The sequence below is a fragment of the Chenopodium quinoa genome, unplaced genomic scaffold, assembly GCF_001683475.1.
Source record: "Chenopodium quinoa cultivar QQ74 unplaced genomic scaffold, ASM168347v1, whole genome shotgun sequence".
NCBI classification, from domain to species: Eukaryota; Viridiplantae; Streptophyta; class Magnoliopsida; order Caryophyllales; family Amaranthaceae; genus Chenopodium; species Chenopodium quinoa.
Genome location: NW_018743712.1, coordinates 4,039 through 10,063, shown reverse-complemented (window position 1 = coordinate 10,063; position 6,025 = coordinate 4,039). Strand labels below are relative to the sequence as shown.

At 29.8% G+C, this 6,025-nt stretch overlaps 1 pseudogene; it reads right to left on the bottom strand.

Annotated features, from left to right (window-relative positions):
• Nucleotides 1-1,689: 1,689 nt before the first annotated feature.
• Nucleotides 1,690-5,347, bottom strand: LOC110684529 (annotated as a pseudogene).
• Between the last annotated feature and the right edge of the window lie 678 nt (nucleotides 5,348-6,025).

The window sequence follows — 6,025 nt, the reverse complement described above, 5'->3', positions numbered from 1 at the left end:
CAAGCGATTTTCCAATACTGTAGTCATACATGTCTTCTTTTGTATAATGACCGGATTTCCGGTTGAAATTGAATAATACTGGCATATAATTCTGCAAAGTTAATTTATAAAGACAATCTATCATAAAAAGCATATAAGAAATATTCCACATTCTTTTGTGATTAAAATATTTTCATTGTAACTATTTAAAAAAAATCAAAACAATTAATTAATTAAATGTAATCAATTCCACAAAGACAAAATCCATATTTTGTTCTCTTAAAATCAATTCTAACAATGCTCTAGAATTTGAAATACATAGGCACACTAATTATTAGCATGCATGACTCAAATTCAAATTGACGTAAACCTAAATAACTCGACCCAAACCGGACCCCAACCAATGACCTTAACAAAATGCGGAAATAAAAAGTATTACAATTAATGACGAAGTGAGTATATGAGACAGTTCGAAATAAAGTCACATTTCTCAAATAAAGAAATTGTGCAGTTAAAAGAATCATGTCATTAGGGCAAGCAAGTGGCTTAAGAAGTCTATCACAGGTAGCAATTTCAAGAGGTTTGCTTACTCGTCGTTTTCCTAAGAAGATGACTTAATATGTGCTCCAAACAAGCATGATAAACAAATCAGTGAATCATGAAGGAAATATATATAATAAGAAATAAAAAACACGAAACAAAAACGATATAGGCAAAGGAAGGGGTAAATACAAGTTTCTCATGATGAGAAACAAAAAACTGTTCATGACATTTTCGTAAATAAACAACAACTTTATTCAATCACCATCAGTTGTGGAGCCCACAATAATGAAAAAATTGTTAATTTATTTACGAAATGTCATTGGAGCCCAGTTTCTCATACTGATGCTAAGCTTATCACTTAACAGAATGGGGAAAAGAAAAAAAAAAATGGACAGTATGGACTACAATCTACATACACGAAAACAAAGCATCGTGTAATCCTTGTGTTCATTGTACGTATAACCCATTTCTTCACAACAACATTCTTAGCTGGTGAATCATCTGCATCAGATTCATAATGTTTTCCACGATACACCTTAAACTCCTCAGTTCTTGCTAATAAGTTCTCATTACTGTAGTAATTGGTGCAAAGCTTATAATTATCAAAGCACATCTTCTGAGGGAGCACTACCCTTCGTTGCAGTTGTGTTGAAAAACAATTCTTTTCTTCTATTTATCAAAAAAGTAGCACAAGATAAGTAAGCATAGTGTAAAATCTATACATGTGTAGTGTGAAACTGTTAACCATAAAATCCCACATCGAAATTAGTATTGTGGGATGAATTACTCCAACTGTAAATTAATTTCTGTCTGAGGTGGAATGTGCTCTGTTACAGATACAGGGGATATAAGAAAAATTATAGGAGTGATGGAGAACAATATATAACCTGAGGAGAAGAAACCGCTACGATGAGAACAATGGGGGTATGCAGAAATTTTTAGTTCACAAGTCCTTGAAACCATTGGAATTTTCAAGTATTATTTTAGCGAGTTTTATTTCAAGTATTTGAGCAAAAATTGTTTTTTTCGTGCAAATGAGTAGAGAAGGTAGTTCATTTTGTGCAAAAGAGTAAATAATTATATGATAACCAATTCTACGGTACAACTGATCTTATGACAAAATTGAAGCTAGTGTAAAACTGCAAAGTAAGCTATTGATGGGTGTAAATCAAATTGATACGGAGCAATTGAGAACACGTTGTTATCACGATTAATTTCTTCCAAAGTTACAGTATAACATATATTTTGCTAAGAAATTGATATTAGTTTCTTCTCTTATAAAAATATACTATATAGTTTACAAATCTTATTTTTCATATAATCGAGAGCTACTTCACTTGGCACAAACTTGAGCCGATACTTGTGCCATCCGATCTATGTGAATCCCTGCGTTACAAAAGTTTGCGAATGCTCGAGCGTACTTCTTTCCATAGGATTGTAAGGATCCACAATGCTCTTCATAAGTACTTACCTACATACCATAATTAACCATTCAAATTAAAATCTAGCCATATAAAAATGCACGTCTAAAATCAAATTTTAAGTGAAGGTACATTATATTTGGTAACCATTATATTGATCATTCTAACCTACCGTGATTGTAAGGAAAATAAAAAGGTTATATAGTACGTACCATTGCTTTGAAGCAATCCCAATCATCAACAAGAGGGGTTCCTGCTGGTCTATTCTTTGTAAGATATGAAGGACCGCGCGATTCACCAAATAATTGTTTTGCAATTGCTTGCACGGTTTGATCCACATGTTCCTTTGTGAAATCACATCATCTAAACGCTTTTGAGCCTCAATTTTTTGTTTAGAGCCTTCGGGAGCTCTTCGGACCTATTAAGAAATCGACAATGTTGTGAGAATTACAATGTTATCCTAGAAAATTAATATTGTTTGATCCAATTAGAGATTGATACCATTTCTTTGAAGTAAATAAGATCAGCTTCGCGTTGCTCAACCACGTACAATGGAGTAATTGGCTCGGATTGGTTGGTCATGGAGTAAGTTTGATTTGGCTTCCTAGATTCCAAAGCAATGTAAAGAGAAAGATAATTTGAACTCAAGTGAACGTCACCATATTCACTTACATGAGACATTTCACTTGTCCTGTTTTTCACCTACATGATTACAAAGTTGATTGTCTTAGATCTTGTTAATTTGCACCATACAAAAACTAAACTGCTACAAAGTTAGATTTGTATATTTTGCCTATTAGATTATGTCAAAATCCGAGAGGTAACATGAAAAGATCGAATGAAGCCTTAATCTTACCACGGCGAATTGTTGTCTCAAAGTCTCGTTTCTTGGATCTTTTCTTTCACTGTTGAATATAACAAAAAGAAACTAAACTTTAGTTTGCATAAAGATTGAACTATTGCACGCACATAACCCCCTTTAACTTATACAATATACCACAAATCATGCATGAACAAGAAAAACTCTAGTTAATTCTATCTTGATATATATAATTAAAAAAAAAAAAAAAAAAAAAAAAAAAAAAAAGAATAGAAAATTTTAATTACTTGTGCATTTCAATATTTCATAAGCATTTTTTTTTACCTATCTTCCATCCAAGAGATACTATACAAGTCACCCAAACATGTATTATTGTATTCCGATGGGACGCCAGGGTCTCCATCACAATAGGTTGCGTAACTACTCTCGTCGGGGTTTGACGCGGTTGTTGCATATATGCTTAGGTTATTTGGCAAAAGACCATCAAAAAATACTTCCAGATTCACAAGCTTCAAGGTAAATAACCTATAAAGGCATAGATTAATTGAGCGCATAATGTCAATAACATACATAAATTAATGTGAATATTTATATGACAATTAAATTTGGCAAGAAATGTTAATTAGCTAAATTGATCTTACCATGGATTTGTAGGTATTTGAAGCATGCTTCTTTTTCAAAACTTCTATGAAATCCTTGGCGTAAATTGCAGGCTCGTTTTGAGGCATTCCTAGTGTTTCATACAGAGGGGAAAAAAATCACTTCATAAATTTGCATTGTATACAACATGTGATTTACACCATGCAAAAATATAATATGCATTTATAATATATTAATAACTATATATTAAATGAATAATTAAAATAAATTGAATTTACATTTATTATGGCCTATTTGGATCAACTTATCTAGACTTTTTCTTAGATAATAAATATTTTTTGACAATTTAGACATACATATCAAGATTGTTTTCACACAATTTCACATACAAATGTAATAAATAATTTCTGACAAGATACAAATAAGTCCATATAATTTTATCAAACTAGTATATATAAGCTCTAAAGCTCATATAAATTAAATTTATGCAAATATAATATATATAATCAAACATAGCTTAGTCTCTCTATCCAAAAAAATAATGTACTCCATAAATCATCGGTTTTTCATTTAAAATTTGTCCAAAATTAATAATCGACTTTTTTTTTTTTAGGAATTAATAATCCACTTAAAAGCAAGATACCCAAAACAAAAAATATTGATAGTAGTAATTTACCAAGCATCCCTGCAGAACCATGGTCAGAGTAGAATATGAAAATGTGATCATTTGGACCGCTGTCCAAAACCTTTCCACTACCTCCTTTGATGGCTTTTTTTATAACCAAGTATAGCCGCGAAGAAATTTTTAGTAGTCAAATTTTTTCCTGTATAATCCTGTTCAAACCAATGTAATGTTTGAGCGTGGCAACTGTAATAATTTTTCACATGCAACCGTTGTATATGATACGATTACGTAGTTATATGCCACTATATGGTACACGGCACACACATAAAACATACAGAGTATAAATTACTCTATTTTCTAATAAAAGGTTTTTTTTTTTTTCGAGAAATTGATCTTAAACAATATTAGCTTTTTCACATCTAAACAATACATTCATATTTACAATTTTTGACCATAAATTTTCATTGCTATTTAATTAAAACCATATATAATCGAAAATTTTTTTTTTTTTTTAGGACACAAAAAATTTTGTTGAATTTAAATCAATGTAACATCTTTAAACAATAATATATATATATATATATATATATATATATATATATATATATATATATATATATATATATATATTATTGTTTAAAGATGTTACATTGATTTAAATTCAACAAAATTATATAACTTCATCTTTTTAGTTAAGTAAAATAGTGAAAGTATTGAAAAAAAAAAATTATTTCATTTAATTACAGAGAAAGTACTCCAGTCGTCCCATTTTAGTAGTCATATAAAGGAAATTAAAAAACATATTTATATGAGAGAATCAAACCTTAGGAACATTTGTATAAACGTTTCTGCCAACTGGTCTATTTATAATAACACCTTGGTTAGGATTATCTACGTTAAATGCAATGTCGTCATACATGAAGACGATAATATTTTCATCTTTGAGACCGCCCTTCTTCATCACTTGGTATGCATGACAAACATCTGCCTGCAAATTATGTATATAAACAAAATGTACTTGTATATAATAAAAAAATTATGGAAAAATTGGTTTAATTAAGCTATAAAAATGTGCTCACTTAGTAACAAAAATAAATGTACCTGATGCCTATAATTTTCGTAACCACTAGAGCCAGCTATTAAAATTGCCCATTTTTCCCCTCCATTCAAAAAAACATCGGAATTATTTGACGAATCTAGAGACAAGTCATCAAACACTTTACTTGTAAGACGACATTCAACACTTAAGGAGAAAAACAATGCAAAAATTATGACTGTCAATTGGATTATCATCAAATGACAAGAATTTTTCCTCATTGGAATTTTTATGAATTTCTAAAAATATAAGCTAATATTTTGTTGTATGATACGTATAATGAGAAGTAAGAAGCTATTTTATAGGCAAAAAAGTTATTTACTTGAAAATGTCAATTTTTAAATTTTATGATATTTTATAAATTATGTGGTCCATATAAGTATATTACTTGTTGCATTGTAACTCTAATCTAACCAAATGTATCAAGAGCAACAAACGTTATGCACATTTCACTACATGAAATGCTGGAAAAGTATCAACAAAATGTGCAACAAATGTAATTTGCGTGCAAGTTGCAATCAAGTTTATGCTATATTTAACAAACAAATAAAACTGATTGTATGCAAAAGTGCAAAGACTTGATTTCTTTTCACACAATGACTTGATTTTTTTTCATAAATTTGTGATCTCTTTCCTTGTTTGATGATTTGGTTTTTTTTCCATGTTGTAATTTAGGCAAATTGAAGTTTTTAATTTAGATTAGAAATGTTAAAATGGTCGGTGGATTTGATTTTGGGTCGAACAGGTTCGGGTAGTTTTGGTCTTACTTAATCATGTTTCAAAATGCTCGATCTCAGTCGGTCACGCAAACGTCCTTTTCGTTATTTCAAATTATGGTAATTTTTTTAAAGTTTATTTTGATGTATAAACTAGTGTAGTGCTCTTACAAATTACTTGTGTAACATTAATTTTGTAGAAAAATACAAAACTATTTTTTAATT